The sequence below is a fragment of the Arachis ipaensis genome, chromosome B9 (genome assembly GCF_059453495.1).
Source record: "Arachis ipaensis isolate K30076 ecotype BB chromosome B9, ASM5945349v1, whole genome shotgun sequence".
NCBI classification, from domain to species: Eukaryota; Viridiplantae; Streptophyta; class Magnoliopsida; order Fabales; family Fabaceae; genus Arachis; species Arachis ipaensis.
The window spans coordinates 34,602,527-34,622,835 of record NC_142444.1 but is presented as its reverse complement, the minus strand read 5'-3'; positions in this window follow the sequence as shown (position 1 = coordinate 34,622,835).

The window sequence follows — 20,309 nt, the reverse complement described above, 5'->3', positions numbered from 1 at the left end:
ATCCGTTCATCAAAAAGCATAACTTTTTTCTTTCCATTCCCATTCATGGCACCCAAGGTTGGAGACCCCTCTAGAAAGAAGAAAGGGAAGGCAGTAGCCACCTCTTCTGAATCTTGGAAGATGGAAAGATTCATTACCAAAGCCCACCAAGACCACTTCTATGAAGTAGTGGCAGAGAAGAAAGTGATCCCTAAGGTCCCTTTCATGCTCAAGAAGAATGAGTATCTGGAAATCCGAAGAGAGATCCGGAGAAGAGGTTGGGAAGTCGTAACCACTCCCATTCAGGATGTTGGGATTCTAATGGTGCAAAAGTTCTATGCTAATGCATGGGTTACTAAAAACCATGACACTAGTGTGAACCCAAATCCAAGGAATTGGATCACCATAGTCCGAGGGAGATCTTAGATTTTAGCCCGGAAAGTGTGAGGTTGGCGTTCAACTTGCCTTTAATGCAAGGAGATCCTCATCCTTACACTAGGAGAGTCAACTTTGATCAGAGATTGGATCAAGTACTCTCAGATATCTTTGTGGAAGGAGCACAATGAAAAAGGGATTTCCAAGGCAAGCCCATTCAAATAAGAAGGGTTGACCTAAAGTCCATAGCTAGAGGATTGTTGGAATTCATTCGACGTTCCATCATCCCTACTAGCAATCGGTCAGAAGTGACCATTGACAGAGCCATCATGATCCATTGCATCATGATTGGAAGTGAGGTGGAAGTACATGAGGTGATTCCTCAAGAATTGTACAAGAAAGCTGAGAAGCCTTCCACTAATGCAAGGTTGGCAATCCCACACCTCATCTGTCATCTATGCAATTCAGTAGGAATTATCATAGAAGGAGATATCTCCATTGAGGAGGACAAGCCCATCACCAAGAAAAGGATGGAGTAAACTAGAGAGTATGTACAAGAGCCTATACAGCCACCTCAGTATGAGATCCCTGAGATGCCTTGAAGAACTGAAGATTGATGGTTTAGAGGTTATAGTAAACTCTCGTTGTAAGTATAGTTACTAAACCAAGCAATCAACCTTTCGTACAAAAGTTTTGGTTGTCACAAGTAACAAACCCCTTAATAAATTGATAACTGAAGTATTCAAACCTCGGGTCGTCTTCTCAAGGAATTGCAGGGAGGTATGTTCTTATTATTGATTATGAGTTGTAAATTAGGATTTTGGAGTTTGGGCAATGGGCACAGGTATATTTTCAAAGCAATAAAAATAAATAAATAACTGTAAAATAAACTCTTGGCAAGGTATGAGAACTGGAAGTTCTATCCTGGTTATCCTTATCAATTGTAATGAGAATTGGATTTTTCTCCCACTTTGTTAACCTCTAACTATGAAGGTAAGTTAAGTGAATGATTAATTTTGATTCCTCAGATCCTAGTCCTTCCTTGGGAAAGGCTAGAGTTATTGAAACTTGAATTTATTCTTGAAAAATTCCAATTTTCAGTCAACAATGAGTTTGATAACTCAAGTGTCTCCAATGACTCAACCAAAGCCAAAAGGGAAGAGAATCTACTTGAATGAAAATAATTTGAATACATAAATTAAAGAGAGCAATCGTAATTCTAAAATACCTCAAATAACATTAATTCAAAGAGTAATCTGTAACATAGAAGAATTCATAAAATTGGGAAAATAATAAAAAGAACATTGAACCTGGGATCGAGAGTCACTCCTAAAACTAAGAGAAATCCTAATCCTAATCCTAAGAGAGAGGAGAGAACCTCTCTCTCTAAAAACTACATCTACTCCAAAAATTGTGAATGTGAAAGCTTCTTTTATGAATGGATACATTCTCCTACTTTATAGCCTCTAATCTGTGTTTTCTGGGCCGCAAACTGGGTCAGAAATAGCCCAGAATTCGCTGGTTGCAAATTCAAACACGCTGATTTTTGTCACTACGACGTGGCCGCATGGAGCACACATTTGCGTCACCTAGCGTCAGGGAAACTTTGCCATATTATATATCAACTCGAAGCCCCAGACGTTAGCTTTCCAACATAACTGGAACCGCGTCGTTTGGACCTCTATAGCTAAAGTTATAGCCATTTGAGTGCGAAGAGGTCAGGCTGGATAGCTTAGCAATTTCTCCAACTTCTTGTATTCCTTCCACTTTTGCATGCTTCCTTTCTATCCTCTGAGCCATTCCTGCCCTGTAATCTCTGAAATTACTTAACACACATATCAAGGCATCTAATGGTAATAAGAGAGGATTTAAACATAGGGAACTTAAGGCCAAAGAAGCATGTTTTCAATCAAAGCACATAGTTAGGAAGGCAAATGTAAAACCATGCAAATAGTATGAATAAGTGGGTAAAGAGTTGATAAAATCCACTCAATTGAGCACAAGATAAATCATAAAATAGTGGTTTATCAACCTCCCCACACTTAAACATTAGCATGTCCTCATGCTAAGCTCAAGAGAAGCTATAAGGATGAAGAGGAATGGTAGAATGCATGAAATGCAACCTATCTGTATGAATGCAACTATATGCAGAATGTTTCTACCTACTTGGTTAAAAGTAAACAAATCTTTTAAGAACAAATATGAACTAGATTTCACTAATTCAAATCACAAAAATGAAGTACAAATAGACTTGCAAGAAGAAAATAGCTCATGAAAGCCGAGAACAAAGAATCGAGCATCGAACCCTCACTGGAAGTGTATACACTCTAATCACTCATGTGTTTAAGGTTCGATTCTCTCAATTCCCTACTATCCTTGCTTTCTAAGGCTTGCTCTTCATCTAACAATCAACATAAATTTAATGTACAGATACACATATCAAGAGGTCTTTTAAGGGTTGTAATGGGGTTAGGGTCAAGGTAGGATTTTATTTGGCCAAGTGGACTAAAATCTGAATCCTTAATTAACTTAAACTTTCCACCTAACTTAAACAATCCATGTAATCATAATAAAACATCTAACTATCCATTAACCATGTTTTCCACATATTCATGCATTCTAATTTTAAGTACAGTACATATGCATTGCTTTCACCACTTACTTTGGAGTATTTTGTCCCCTTTTACTTATTTGCTCTTTTTCTCTTCTTTTTCTCTTTTTCTTCTTTTTTTTTCTTATATTATATATATAATTTTTTTCTTTTATTTTTTTTTCAATGCATATGATTAAATTATTGAATGCATGAACATGTTCTAAACATTTCTTTCACATTTTCAGAAAATTCTAACATACTCAATTCTCAAACCAAATGTTTTCAATCCCAATTTCCCCATACTTAATTTATGAGTACTCTCACTAGTCTAAGCTAACCAAGGATTCACATTAAGGACATTATTGTTTTTCGCTTAGAGTTAATGATGTGATAAAGTAAAGAACAAAGGGGTAAAATAGGCTCAAAATTGGTTTGCAATGGATAATGAAAAGGTTAATGCCATATGGGTATGTAAGCTAAGTGAAACAAAGGCCTCAATCATATAGGTGCATGCATACATCAAATAATGGAAATATAGAATTAAGCAAGACAAAGATCACAATTTTAGAGAGAAAAATACATACTAAAACAAAATTTTTGGTTGATAAAATGCAACCAATTCAAATAGGCTCAAAAATCTCACAGATTTTGTGTGTTCAAGTTCTAAACCATGTTCCAGTATAATATCTCTTCAAACAAGTGTAACATTAAATTTTATTCAAATTAGTAAAATTCTCTAAAAATTTTCTTGAAAAAGAAAATATTACTTCAACCAAGTGGTAAAATATGCAAAAAATCAAATAAACATGCAATCAAATATGCAAATGCAACAATGAATAAGGAAAATAAATCATTGGTGTTGAGATAGAGGAGTAACTAACCCATGGAGATCGGTATCGACCTCCCCACACTTAAAGATTGCACCATCCTCGGTGCATGCTAAGATGTGCAGGTGGACGGGTTGCTCCAACTGACGCTTGTAGATGGAGGTGCCTTAGTTGGAGGTCTCTTGGTTCCTTTCCTTGCTGGTGTCTTGTCAGTGGCCTTCTCTTTTTCTTTCTTGGTACCCATGCCTAAGGAAGAAGAAAAAAGGAAGAGTGTAAAATATAGAAAACTAAGACTGGAAGGGAGAAAATTCCAAGTGATAAGGAATGCCAAAGGAAAGATGATAGCCCAACTACATGGTAGCTACAACATGTAGGAAAGACAACAATAAAGATCAAAAAGGGGCAATTCAAAATAATAAGATGCAAGAGGATAAAAACATGCAAATAATAGGCATGAGAAGCGTAGCTGAAGCATCAAATAATAAATGTGCCAAATTAAAGAGCATGTGTAATGATGACAATTGTGAATGATAATCCCAAATACATGTGGAGCACAAGTGTTGTGAAAAAGAGGCATGCAAGTGAAAGAGTAAAATAAAATAAGATTCAAAATGCCATAAAAGCTTTTTCACAAACACTGGGTGTGCAAGTTAAAATAGGATGAAAATAATGTAATCCAAATGTATATGAGAGCCATGAATAAATGTCAATTGTCAAATCTCTCCTCAGAATAGCCACATGCTCAAATAAATTAAGGCACTTATCCAAATAAAACTCCAACACCAACATAAAAATGCATGAAAAAGTATTGAAAAAGAAAAAGGAAAGAACAAATAAATGCATTAAATTAAAGGGATAGAAGAGTAGAGGGGAAGAAGGAGAGAAAGAAAGAAGAAAGAAGAGAGAAGAAGAAAAAAATTAGGATTTGGGGAAGAAAAGATAAGATATTTTTGGCTAATTTAGATAAGATGTGCGGCGCAAGCGACGCGGTCGCGTGAGGCACGTGGTCGCGCGACTTGCGCTTAAACTGAATGACGCGGTCGCGTCGGTCACGCGGTCGCGTGACCCGTTTTAGGCTAATGACGCGAGGGTAGCCTCACACTCGCACAACTCTCTGTTCAAAATTATATTAGTACCAAATTTTAAGTGACGCGATCGCGTGGGGCATGCGATCGCATGAGTGGGCTTTAGAAGGATATGACGCGATCGCGTGGGTCATGCGGCCGCGTGGGAAGGATTATGCGTTCAGCACCAATCCAGCACCACTTTCGCACAACTTTCGGTCGTGCACCACTTTGACGTCGAAATCCTGGTCACGCGGCCGCGTGGGGCACGCGGTCGCGTGGGAGGCCATGATTCTCATATGACGCGGTGGCGTCAGCGACGCGGTCGCGTGGGACGATTTGTGCCATTGGCATGCCTCCAGCCATGTTCCTGCGTAACTTTCTGTTCGTTTATTATTTCTCCCATCTCCTTGCAACGCGGACGCGTCGATGATGCAGTCGCGTCGCATAAAAATTTTTTTTTAATGCAGAATGCAATGCTAATATGAATGTTATGCAAAACTCCAGGTTCAATAAAATAAAATAGAACTCGAAAACAAATAAAATTAAATAAAAATGAAAAAAAAAAAGAATGATCATACCATGGTGGGTTGTCTCCCACCTAGCACTTTTAGTTAAAGTCCTTAAGTTGGACATTTGATGAGCTTCCTGTTATGGTGGCTTATGCTTGAACTCATCCAGAAATCTCCACCAATGTTTGTAATTCTAATGGCCTCCGGGATCCTAAACTAGGCGCAGAAAGCCTTCAAGCAAGTTAAAGCAAGTGACAAGGCCCCAAGAGTGTTGATTTCTAGACTGAATTCCGGGGTCCCAAATCTTGCTTTTGCACCCGTCTTTGTGTTGATCATCATGATTCCATCCGGGTAGCAAGCAATCTGAATTCTCACTAAAGCGGCCAAACAACTTCCTAGACCCATTCAGTTGAGCTCTATACCAACCTTTGCGTTTAAACTTAAAGCTTCCAACCATAATGAACCTTGCATGACAATTCTTACTACTGGCCATCTTCCTTTTACTCTTAATGCCACAAAGAGCTCTAAGTTGACCATCCGTCTCCAGTAGCCCATATTCAAGTGGGATTAGAAAGCTAAGGGATATGAATTTTACCCACTTGAATGTTGTGAAGGATGATGACAACTTAGGGGGAGGTATTTCTAATGAGATTGCAAGCTCCACTCCCTTGTGCTCTTCTCTGACAACTTCCACCTCTTTGCAAGTTTCTTCAATACCAACCTCTTCTTCTTGGTAGCTTTCTTCCAATTCAATTTCCTCTTCATTGCTTTCCAAGGGCATGGGAGGTTGTGCTTCTTCTTCTTGAATCTCCATCTCTTGATCGACCTCTTCCAAGTCCTTAACCATGACATGCCTTGGAGGTTGTACACCCTCTTCAACATCAATTTCAAACATCTTGGAAGGAGGATTTATGAATGGACTTTCCAATGGAGGTTCAGCATCTCCTAAGTCTTCAACCACTTCTTCCTCCTCTATGGCAGGCGTAGCTTCTTCCAATTGTTTCAATATAAAATCGTGTTGTTCACTATTCACTAGAGTTTCTAATATCTCCTTCATACTACGTTCTTCATTAGATTGTCCACATGGTGTTGTGGGAAGTCCTTGAATGTTCAAACGTCTGGCAAGTAATTGACTCGTTGCTTGCTCCAGTTGATGAATGGTTGTTTGAAGTTTTGCACATGTTTCCGTGAGACGATCCGTTGATTCTTGTTGCGCTCTGCTATCATAAGGCTCTTGGATTGATGGATATGGAGATGGCAGATATTGAGGTGGTGGTTCTTGGGAGTAATTGGGTTGAAATTGGGGTGGTTCTATATATGGTTCATATGGCTCATAAGGTGGTTGGTATGGTGGTTGAGGGTTAGGATCATATGAAGGTGAATGGTGGTAAGGGGCTTGCGAGTATGGTGGTCCAGAGTCATGTTGAGGAAAGGGTTCATAGGCATATGGTGGTGGTTGTTGATAATTAAAAAGGCACTCACCATAGCCATTGCCTTGATATGCATCACAGAATGGTTGTTGATAGTCCATTGGAGGTGGTTGTTGCAATGAGGGTTGATTAAATCCTTGTGGCTCCTCCCATCTTTGATTCTTCCAACCTTGATGCCTGTTCCCATTATAGTTTCCATTCCTAACAATAACGTTGGAATCAAACTTGAAGCGAGAGGGATGAGAACTCATAGTTAGTTAATAAAAATTTAAAAACAAAAATAAAAGCAAATTTGAAATTAAAAGGTTATTTAAATTTTGAATTTGAAAATTAAATTTTGAAATTTTGATTTTTGAAATAAGATAAGATAAGATAAAAAATTTTAAAATAAAAACCAATAACCTCTTAATTTACAAAAAAGAAAAAAAATAAAAATAAACAAATCAAAAAGCAAATATTTATAATAACCAATAATAAGGCACATGTTTGCAATTTCCCGGCAACGGCGCCATTTTGAAGAACTGAAGATTGATGGTTTAGAGGTTATAGTAAACTCTCGTTGTAAGTATAGTTACTAAACCAAGCAATCAACCTTTCTTACAAAAGTTTTTGGTTGTCACAAGTAACAAACCCCTTAATAAATTGAAAACCGAAGTATTCAAACCTCGGGTCGTCTTCTCAAGGAATTGCAGGGAGGTATGTTCTTATTATTGATTATGAGTTGTAAATTGGGGTTTTGGAGTTTGGGCAATGGGCACAGGTATATTTTCAAAGCAATAAAAATAAATAAATAATTGTAAAATAAACTCTTGGCAAGGTATGAGAACTGGAAGTTCTATCCTGGTTATCCTTATCAATTGTAATGAGAATTGGATTTTTCTCCCACTTTGTTAACCTCTAACTATGAAGGTAAGTTAAGTGAATGATTAATTTTGATTCCTTAGATCCTAGTCCTTCCTTGGGAAAGGCTAGAGTTATTGGAACTTGAATTAATTCTTGAAAAATTCTAATTTTCAGTCAACAATGAGTTTGATAACTCAAGTATCTCCAATGACTCAACCAAAGCCAAAAGGGAAGAGAATCTACTTAAATGAAAATAATTTCTATACATAAATTAAAGAGAGCAATCGTAATTCTGAAATACCTCAAATAACATTAATTCAAAGAGTAATCTATAACATAGAAGAATTCATAAAATTGGGAAAATAATAAAAAGAACATTGAACCTGGGATCGAGAGTCACTCCTAAAACTAAGAGAAATCCTAATCCTAATCCTAAGAGAGAGGAGAGAACCTCTCTCTCTAAAAACTACATCTACTCCTAAAATTGTGAATGTGAAAGCTTCTTTTATGAATGGATGTATTTCCCCACTTTATAGCCTCTAATCTGTGTTTTCTGGGCCACAAACTGGGTCAGAAACAGCCCAGAATTCGCTGGTTGCGAATTCAAACACGCTGATTTTCATCACTGCGATGCGGCCGCATGGAGCACGCGGTCGCGTCACCTAGCGTCAGGGCAACTATGGCATATTATATATCAAATCGAAGCCCTAGATGTTAGCTTTCCAACGCAACTGGAACCGCGTCGTTTGGACCTCTGTAGCTAAAGTTATAGCTGTTTGAGTGCAAAGAGGTCAGGCTGGATAGCTTAGCAATTTCTCCAACTTCTTGTATTCCTTCCACTTTTGCATGCTTCCTTTCAATCCTTTGAGCCATTCCTGCCCTGTAATCTCTAAAATCACTTAACACACATATCAAGGCATCTAATGGTAATAAGAGAGGATTTAAACATAGGGAACTTAAGGCCAAAGAAGCATGTTTTCAATCAAAGCACATAGTTAGGAAGGCAAATGTAAAACCATGCAAATAGTATGAATAAGTGGGTAAAGAGTTGATAAAATCCACTCAATTGAGTACAAGATAAACCATAAAATAGTGGTTTATCATGCCTCAAGGGATGTATTTTCCTCCTCATAGCTATTGGGATCAATAGCAGACTTTTCTTGGAGAACTGAGCACTAACATGGAGCAATTGAGGGTGGAGCATCAAGAGCACCCCATCATCCTCAATGAAATAAGAGAAGATCAAAGAGCCATAAGGAAAGACCAAAGGGCTATGAGGGAAGAACAGCAAAGGCAAATGAGTGACATTGAAGAGATCAAGTATCACATTAGATCCTCAAGGAGGAGCACTAGCCGCCACTATTAAAGGTGGATTCGTTCTCTTTTACCTCCTTTCCTTTTATTATTTTTCTGTTTTCTGTTATGTTTTATCTGTTCTTTTGTTCCTGTTGCATGATCATTTTCATTTATGCCTTAGAGTTGTAAAATGTTCCATATATCTCTCACCTTGCTTAAAAGAAAATTTTATTTGAAAAGAATTGAGAGATGCATGAATTTCAAGTTTATAATAAGAATAGTTTAATTATGTTGATGTGGTGGCATTGCTTTTGTTTTCTGAATGTATGAATAAACAGTGCATATTTGAAGTTGGAATTTTAGAATGTTGGCTCTTGAAAGAATAAGGAAAAAGGAAAAGTATTATTGGTAATCTGAAAAATTTAAAAATTGATTCTTGAAGCAAAAAAAAAGCAGCAAAAAGAAAAAGAAAAAGCTTGCATGTGAAAAAAAAAAGAAAAAAAAAGTGGTGAAAAATAAATAGAAAAAAAAGAAATTCAGAAAAAGCCAAGAGCTCTTTAAACCAAAAGGCAAGAGCAAAAAGCCAATAACCCTTTAAATCAAAAGGCAAGGGTAAAAGGATCCAAGGCTTTGAGCATTAATGGATAGGAGGGCCTACAGGAATAAAATCCTGGCCTAAGCGGCTCAACTACAGCTGTCCCTAACCATGTGCTTGGGGCGTGAAGGTGTCAAGTGAAAAGTTTGAGACTGAGCGGTTATAGTCATGATCCGAAGCAAAAAGAGTGTGCTTAAGAACTCTTTACACCTCTATCTGGGGACTCTAGCAAAGCTGAGTCACAATTTGAAAAGGTTCACCCAGTTAAAGTGCCTGTGGCATTATTGTATCCAGTGGTAATACTGGAAAACAAGGTGCTTAGGGTCACGGCCAAGACTCTGAAAGCTGTGTTCAAGAATAAAAAAAATTGAACTAGGAGAGTCAATAATATCATCTGGATTTTAAGTTCCTAAAGAATGCCAACCATTCTAAGTTTCAATGGATAGTGAGATGTCAAAACTATTTAGAAGCAAAAAGCTACTAAGTCCCGCTCATCTAATTGTAACTAAGCTTCATTGGAAATTTATTTGTATCTTAATTTTCTTTTTTTATCCTACTGTGGTTTTAATTGCTTGGGGACAAGCAACAGTTTAAGTTTGGTGTTGTGATGAGTGGATATTTTATACGCTTTTTGGCATAGTTTCATATAGTTTTTAGTATGTTTTGTTTAGTTTTTATTAAGTTTTTATAGGTTTTAGTGTTAAATTCACATTTTTGGATTCTACTATGAGTTTTTGTGTTTTTGAGCAATTTTAGGTAATTTCTGGCTAAAATTGAGGAGCTGGAGCAAAAGTCTGATTCAAAGACAGAGAAAGCACTGCAGATGTCTGGAACTGATCTCCTTGCACTTGGAAAATCTTTTCTGGAGCTACAAAAGTTCAAATGGAGCGTTCTCAATGGCTATGGAAAGCTGACTTCTAGAGTTTTCCAACAATGTATAATAGTCCATATTGCTTCAGATTAGAAGGCCCAAAACTGGCGTCCAATGCCAGCTTCCTGTCCCCTTCCAGGCGTCCAGCGCCCAAAAAGCAGAGCCCAGCGTCCAAACGCCCAGAGAGGACCCCCTAGCCAGCGTTCAACACCCTAGGAACCTCATAGCACGTATATCTCACCAAAGCTCAGCCCAAACACTCACCAAGTGGGCCCTAGAAGTGAATTTTAGCACTAAATAGACTGTTTTACCCTTACTAATCATCTGTTTAGTATTTAAGACTTATTTTACATCTCTCAAAAGAGAGACGCCTATCATTTACCATTATTTTGAGTTTTACATTGTATTTTCCTTTCAGTATGAGTTTTTAAACCTCCTAGGTTGAGGGGAGGAGCCCTACCAAGACTTATGAATTAATAAAAGTATTACTTGTTTCTTCTTCGATCCGTATTTGATTAATTCTAAGATCTATATTCATTCTTCATCAATATGAATGCGTTGAACTAGCATAAGGTTATCACATTGTACATGGGTTCAGATTGCGTCTTTCATCGGACAATGATGAACCACCAGCTTGAATATACGTCTCTCAGATGACTAATCCACGACTTCGTTGGGGACTTCTCGAGACATCAGTTCATCCGATTTACGGGGAGATTAGGGTCTCTGTGGTAAAGGCTAGAACCAAAGGCGCATCATTCCTACGATCTGGAAGATTCAACCTTGTCTGTGGCTCTTTGAGTAGGATCATTAAGGAGAATGGACTGTACGAGCTTCACCCTCAAGCAGAGATGGATCCGCACTAACCCTGGGGTTCAGATCTGGAGCAGTATTGACGACCTCTCAAAAAAGGTGCCAATTATTTATAGCTTGCCATTGAAGAGATCACTCACAAGTAGAGAAGACAGTACTACCAGAGTTAATTCAGAAAGACAAAGCAACTCCAATCCTCAACTATTTTTCTATTACCAATTCCAATAATCCTAATACAATTCTATATCCAACAACCTTCTAATTTTGCCTGACTAAGACCTGCAAGATAACTATACCTTGCTTTAAACCAACAATCCTCGTGGAATCACCCTGACTCGCTCAGGTATTACTTGGACGACCCAGTGCACTTGCTGGTACAGTTGTACGAAAGTGTAGGGATTCGTGCACTAGTGCACAACCCAGTATGGTATGCCACATCCTAGAGTGCGATGGAGACCTCGTCCCACAGAAGGTGAAAAGTATGGGTCTCTGGTCTCTACTGCTCCACAAATGCAGAGGAAAGAATATTGTCGAAGATGAAATCCGTTAGCTCTACTACATGTCCGAAGCCAGCCTCCCTGATATAAGGTAGTAAAACCTCAGGCGGCGGGATCGCCAAAGTCACACGACGTGCCAAGAGATACCAAAGTAACTGTACAACTACTATTCATTAGTCTTCTTAAACTAATTGCCTACTGCATTATTGCTTTATAATAAAATAATTACATATATAACTTAATTCATTTTAAGCGTGACACATTAAATAATTTAATGCATATACACATAAGAGAATGCATTATTTACTAAATAATATAATATCATTTAATTAAATTTAAGCATGACTCATTAACTGATTTAATTCATAAGATAATATATTATTTAATTAAAAATAACAAATACAAAGTATAATTATTTCATAATAAACTAACACGACAGATAAATGTATGTCATGTATACCTTAAATTTAAGCATGACTCATTAACTGATTTAATTCATAAGATAATATATTATTTAATTAAGAATAACAAATAAAAAATATAATTATTTTACAATAAACTAACATGACATATAAAATTATTTTATAAATACCTAATCAAATTCTAACGTTCTACTCTTCCAACAAGTCTCATCTAAGTAAACACTAAATATCTAATTAACGTATAAGGGTGGTATCAATAAAAAACTAAATAAATCAAAATATATTAAACAATTAAATATTAAAAATAATAGAAATAAAAATTGACCTCAAAATTCAGTGCTCCGGCCACATGCCAGGTTGCATTCAGCTTTAATGTTGTTCGATCGGACGTAACCTCCTCTTCTAGCCATGAATGTTGTGAAACTTTCAAAAACTCAAAAAATGGCAAATGGAGCAAACAGATCTCAGTGATGGGAGGCAATCGTCAGTTAGGAATTTTCTTCTCAATAAAATAGTCGCTTCGTTGCAAGTATAGTTCCAAACTAACAATTGACTCGCATCAGAGTTTAATTTTGTTTGTCACAAGTGCAAACCAATAAAAATACCGAGAGTATTAGATCTCGCGTCGTCTCTCAAAGAAATTGCAGTAAGGTATGTGTGTTATCAGTTATGAGGTTCAAGGGGCAGTTTGCAAATAAGAAGACAAAAATCTAAATGACAATAAAATAAATCAAACAACTAAAGATAACAAATGCTAAAGAGCCATTCATGGCAAGACTTGAAAATCAAGATTTTATATCCTAGTCATTAATCATAACACAATAATTATCAAGAGTTAAGCCTATTACGTTATTTCCACATCGGGAGAAGATCAATTAGGCCTTGTTAATCCCAACCCATAAGTAGTGTCAATGGAAACAACATTAACTAACAACTCTAGATCACCAATCCAAGTTGGGTATTAATGACTCAAGATTACCAAGTTTCTCTTTTCAAGCCAAGAATGCTCAAAATCTATTATAAAACTAAGCCAAGCATTTTATCAAACATTTGGTGTGCATAAAAAGAAAAGCATATTAAATTGCAAAAATAATGAAATCTAAAATTACCAAATGCAAGAAAGTAACAATAACAATTCAAGTAAATAATAAGAAACATAAAAAGGCATCAATTGCATTAAAGAAAATAAAAATTAACAATAGTTCATAAATATAAAAATGACCAAAATGAGAAATTAACAAGATAAACAAAGGAAATTAAGGCAAAAGAACAAGGAAAGGTAAAAGAAACTAGATGAAAACAAGAATTAAAACTTGAATCTAAGAGAGTTTAACCTAAATCTACCATAATTCTAGAAAACTACCCTAAAACATGTTTCTAAGCTACACTAATTGCTCTTCCCTTTGGTCCTTCTTGGATTTGGCTTCAAATACTTCAGAAATGAGTTAGATTTGGGCTTGGATGAACTTAGAAATCGCCAGCCATTTTTTCTTTAATGAAGTCATGTGACGAGTATCACGCGTACGCATTGCTTGACGATACTCTCACTCACACGACGCGTGAGTCATGCGTACGCGTGGCCATGATTTCCACCAAATTCCCATTTTTTCATGAATTCTCCACTTTGCATGCTTTTCCTTCACTTCTTTGATCCAATCCTTGCCTCTTAAGCCTGAAATCACTAAACAAACACATCAAGCCATCGAATGGAATCAAAGTGAATTAAATTTAGCAAATTAAGGGCTTAAAAAGTATGTTTTCACTCTTAAGCACAAATTAGAAAAAATTCATAAAACATGCTATTTCATTGAATAAATGTGAGATAAGTTGATAAAATCCACTAAATTCAACATAAAATAAACCCTAAAATTTGGGTTTATCACTCGTCTACAACCCCTTTTTATAGAATTTCTATCTATCTTGGGCACTATGCCCAGTTTTTCTGCAATGTACGTATCCCGACCAAACTTTGGTCGTATCCCGATAGCACCTAGGATGTGATTGGCGTGGTTCTTTCACATCTAGGGTACATTGTACTCGGGATGCTTGTGTAACGTGAGTTATCTCACTATACCCGAAATATGAGCAATTATGGATAAAGGTAAATACTCTACATTTTACACATTTCTGTAATTATTATATTTAATTAATTTAAATAAAAAAAATCTTGTTACTCCATACATAATCACACATGAATTTTTTTCATGGTGATGATTTTTTTTTGGGACATAGATAGTGACTTTTTTAATTATTATTAGGATCTAGGCTAAACCACAAAAAACACCATCGAAATTTCTTAGCGCTAACCATTTTTTTCAATGACAAGACACTCTTAATAAATTTTAAAAACATTAAAAAAAAAAGTGTGTATCCATGAAGAAAGGTTTTTTCCTTTAACGAGAATGGGTAGTGTTACAAACGAAACTGCTATGTGACAACTAGGGTTTCAAAATCAATCCAAATCAAACAAAATTGAGTAACCAATTCGAAAAAATAAAAAATCGAACAACCGAAAATAAATAACTAAAAAAATAATATTTTGCTATTTTTTTAACGGTTCAGTTCAATTTTTGATTCTGGTAGAAAACTTCTAACCGAACTAAACCAAAATTCTTAAAAATCCTAAATAAACCAACCCTCAAGGCCCAAGCCCAAACGAGGATCACCCAACCCTAGCCGCCATTATAACCCTAATGCAGTGACGCTCTCCACTATCCTCTCCACTCTCGAATCCTCTGGCCCAAAACTTCTTCTCCCACATTCCATAGCGTCGTCATCCTCTCATCCCCTGACACCACCGAACAACACCGTTGCGTAGGTACGCCCCTTTCTCTCCATCCCTTTCTCGTTGCACTTCTGATGAGCGGATGATTTATACGCTTTTTGGTATTATTTTTACATATTTTTTAGTATGTTTTAGTTATTTTTTATTATATTTTTATTAGTTTTTATGAAAAATTATATTTCTGGACTTTACTATGAGTTTGTGTGTTTTTCTATAATTTCAGGTATTTTCTGGCTGAAATTGAGGGACCTGAGCAAAAGTCTGATTCAGATGCTGAGAAAGGATTGCAAATGCTGTTGGATTCTTACCCTCCTGCACTCTAAGTAGATTTTCTGGAGCTATAGAAGCCCAATTGGCGCGCTCTCAATTGCATTGGAAAGTAGACATCTTGGGATTTCTAGTAATGTATAATAGTCCATACTTTGCCCGAGATTTGATGGCCCAAACTAGCGTTTAAACGCTAGCCAAAGACCCTTTTCTGGCGTAAAACACAGGAACTGGCACCAGAACTGGAGTTAAACGCCCAAACTGGCATCCAAGCTGGCGTTTAACTCTAGAAAAGGCCTATGCATGTGTAAAGCTTAATGCTCAGCCCAAGCACACACCAAGTGGGCCCCGGAAGTGGATTTCTGCACTCTCTGCACTTAGTTACTCAATTTCTGTAATCCTTAGTAACTAGTTTACTATAAATACTAGTCTTTCCTATTGTTTTAAATAATCTTTGGACTTTGAAGATTATGCCATTGTTCACATTTGGAGGCTGGCCACACGGCCATGCCTAGACCTTTTTCTCTTATGTATTTTCTACGGTGGAGTTTCTACACCTCTTAGATTAAGGTGCGGAGCTCTGCTGTTCTTCATGAATTAATACAAGTACTATTGTTTCTCTTTCAATTCACGCTTACTTCTTCTCCAAGATATACTCTCGTACTTAATTCAGTTAAGTCAGAATGAAGGGGTGACCCGTGACAATCACCCACTATCTTCATTACTCGCTTAGCCAAGATTCGCGTGCCTGACAACCACAAGCGGTCTACATGATGTTCAACGTAGTCATTGGACGACAGTTGGAGTATAATCTCTTAGGTCTCTGATCCACGGATTTGCCTTGCCTCTCCTAACAACAGAGCATTCGAATCCGTGAGATTAGAACCTTCGTGGTAGAGGCTAGAACCAATTGGCAGCATTTCTGAGATCCGGAAAGTCTAAACCTTGTCTGTGGTATTCTGAGTAGGATCTGGGACGGGATGACTGTGATGAGCTTCAAAATCACGAATGTTGGGCGCAGTGACAGTGTGCAAAAGGATAGAGGGATCCTATTCCGACACAAGTGAGAACCGACAGATGATTAGCTGTGCGGTAGCTGTGCCTGGTATTTTTCATCCGAGACGAGAGATCCGACAGTTGATTAGCCGTGCAGAAACTGTACCTGGACCATTTTCACTGAGAGGACGGATGGTAGCCATTGACAACGGTGATCCACCAACATACAGCTTGCCATGGAAGAGAGCACGCATGATTGGATGAAGACAATAGGAAAGCAGAGGTTCAGAAGCAACAAAGCATCTCCAAACGCTTATCTGAAATTCCCACCAATGAATCCGCCTGACTAAGATCTACAGGATGACCATAACTTGCTTTAAGCCGACAATCTCTGTGGGATCGACCCTTACTCGCGTAAGGTTTTATTACTTGGACGATCCGGTGCACTTGCTGGTTAGTTGTACCGGAGTTGTGAAAAATGTGATCACAATTTCGTGCACCAACTTCCCTCTTCTCGGAGTGGCCCCCTTCCTCACTTTGTCCCTTTTACCCAGGCCGCACACCACCTCTCTCACTATCACTCACGCCCAAATCACAAAAACTACTTTGTGCTCTCTCACTCACGATCACGGTCTCATAGCTGCGCTCTCCCCTCTTAGTCACAGACTCACAGTCCTCTATTCCTCTTTGTCGTCAACGTTTAGCCGTTCAACCATCGTTTTCTCAAATTGTAACACCTTCTCCTTCTTTTGCAGTTTGTAGCGTTGTCGTCTTCAAAGTTCGCAATACTTCGTCTTTGTATCTCTATGATTCGCAGTTTTAAATTATTTTTTAGATCTGACTATTTGTTATTAGTTTTGTATTTTGGTTTTGATCTAATACTAGTTTATATTCTGATTTGTTATTTTGTTTTTTGGTTATGGTTATTTTCTCTTGGTCATGAGTTTTTGCTTAGGGTTTTGGATCTGATTATTTCTTCTTATTCTACTTGTATGTTCTATTCGGATTTTTTATCATGATTTTTTTATGTTTATTTGTTTTATATTTTTATTTTTGATTTAGGGTTTTGATTCTGTTGTGATTTTTTTCCTATTCTGATAATTGATTTAGTACACTAGATATGATTAAAACATGATATATTTTTAAAATTGAAAGACTGAAAAACTAAACCAAACCAAAACGATTTCAATAGGTTTAGTGTGGTTTGGTTGGTCTCGAAAAAAAATCAAACCAAACTGAATAAAAAAATTAATATACACTTGGATTGGATGATTCTTTTTTAAATAACCGAACCAAACCTCCCTGTGGATACCCTAGTGACAAACTTTATGCATAAGTGGCTTTGGAGATTACCTATTTACCCTCACTAGATCCTTGTCTTCTTCCTTTCTTCTGCACTATCTTCTTTGACTCATTCTACTGGTTTTCCACCCTCACCAGATGCTGACATACAATATCTTAAGGGAAAGCAAGAAGACAATGAAATTAGGGTCTTGAGGAACGACACTAGAGAAAACAAGAAGACAACAACGAAATTACTCTCTTCTTTGACTCATTCTACTGGTTGTGTTGGTGTGAGGTGCAACCCTAGATCCAACAAGGAAGTTGGTGAATATGATTAAAGAAAGAGTTAGGGAAATTGTTGTTAAAGAAGGAGAGCAATTCTGACAAAGAAGAGTTGGAGAAATTAAGGCTTCAATGTTTAACAAGAAGCTACAAAAATGGAGACAGAAGCAAAAGATCAAGAAGCACTAAAACGATATATTCACAGCGATTTTAGTGACAGTGTACCCACCACACTTCCGGTGGAAAAGTCGATTGGAGATTTTTCCTACGACACCGATCCGAGATTTTCCTTGTATGCAGGTCGGATGTTGTTCCTCTTTCTAGTTTGGAATCTTGTTCTGTTGATGCTTCCATTGACAATTTGACATGTCTTTTAATAAGTTCAATTTTTGTGTTCTATTCCTATCACGGTTTGGCGTTTGAGTGGACTAAATTTCCTTGATTTGTTCGTAAAATTGAAAGGTGAGGTTTTCAAAGGGGTTGATACTTTGAACGATTTGAGGAGCATTAGCCTGCAAACAACAATATCACAAAAAAAAATTTTAAGAATATTTTAGAAGCTAGTTGCTCTTGAAGTCTATTGATTTGATGAGAAACTGATGAGCGGATAATTTATACGCTTTTTGTCATTGTTTTTACATAGTTTTTAGTATAATTTAGTTAGTTTTTAGTATATTTTTATTAGTTTTCAAATAAAATTCACATTTCTAGACTTTACTATGAGTTTGTGTATTTTTTTGTGATTTCAGGTATTTTCTGGCAGAAATTGAGGGACTTGAGCAAACATCAGATTCAGAGGTTGAAGAAGGACTGCAGATGTTGTTGGATTCTGACCTTCCTATACTCAAAGTGGATTTTCTGGAGTTACAATAGTCCAAATGGTGAGCTCTCAATTGCGTTGGAAAGTAGACATCCAGGGCTTTCCAGCAATATATAATAGTCTATACTTTTTCCGAGTTTAGACGACGTAAACTGGCGTTCAACGCCAGCTCTCTGCCCTATTCTGGAGTTAAACGCTAGAAACAGGTTCCAAAGCAGAGTTAAATGCCAGAAATAGGTAACAAACAGGCGTTCAACTCCAAGGAAGACCTCTACACGTGAAAGCTTCAATGCTCAGCCCAAGCACACACCAAGTGGGTCCCGGAAGTGGATTTCTGCATCATTTACTCATTTCTGTAAACCCTAGTAACTAGTTTAGTATAAATATGACTTTTTACTATTGTATTTACATCTTCGGATCATCTTTGGATTATCTTTTGATCCTTTGATCACGTTTAGGAGGCTGACCATTCGGCCATGCCTGGACAATAATCACTTATGTATTTTCAACGGTAGAGTTTCTACACACCATAGATTAAGGTGTGGAGCTCTGCTGTTCCTCATGAATTAATGCAAAGTACTATTGTTTTTCTATTCAATTCAAGCCTATTTCTTCTCAAATATATCCATTCGCACCCAAGAACATGATGAATGTGATGATTATGTGATGCTCATCATCATTCTCACTTATGAACGCGTGCCTGACAAACACTTCCGTTCTACATGCAAACAAGCTTGAATGCATATCTCTTACCCTCCTGATCTACGATCAGAGTCTTTGTGGTATAGGCTAGAATTATTGGCGGCCATTCTTGAGATCCGGAAAGTCTAAACCTTGTCTGTGGTATTCCGAGTAGGATCTGGGAAGGGATGGCTGTGACGAGCTTCAAACTCGCGAGTGCTGGGCGTAGTGACAAGCGCAAAAGGATTATTGAATCCTATTCCAGTATGATCGAGAACCGACAGATGATTAGCCGTGCGGTGACAGCGCATTTTGGACCATTTTCACTGAGAGGACGGGAAGTAGCCATTGACAACGGTGATGCCCTACATAAAGCTTGCCATGGAAAGGAGTATGAAGGATTGGATGAAGACAGTAGGAAAGCAGAAGTTCAAAAGGAACAAAAGCATCTCCATACGCTTATCTGAAATTCTCACTAATGAATTACATAAGTATTTCTATCCTATTTTATATTTTAATTATATTTTAATTATCAAATCTCCATAACCATTTGAATCTGCCTGACTGAGATTTACAAGGTGACCATAGCTTGCTTCAAGCCGACAATCTCCGTGGGATCGACCCTTACTCACGTAAGGTTTATTATTTGGACGACCCAGTGCACTTGCTGGTTAGTTGTGCAAAGTTGTGACAAAGAATTAAGATTATGAACGTGCGTATAAAGTTTTTGACGCCGTTACCAAGGAATGAACGATCACGATTTTGCATACCAAGTTTTTGGCGCCGTTGCCGAGGATTGTTCGAGTTTGGACAACTGACGGTTCATCTTTTTGCTCATTTTAGGTAATTTTATTTTAATTTTAATCTTTTTGTTTTTATTATTCTTATTTTCGAAAAAAAATTTAAAAATAAATTATTCTATGGCATCAGAATTTTTAAGGATGAATTCTAGAGTTTCTTCATGATTTGTTGAAACTTGGCTGGCTGTCAAGCCATGTCTAAATTTTTGGACTGAGGCTTCCACTTATCATGGCAAGAGTCCTTGGACTCTCATCTAATCAGCTGTTGTATGCCTGA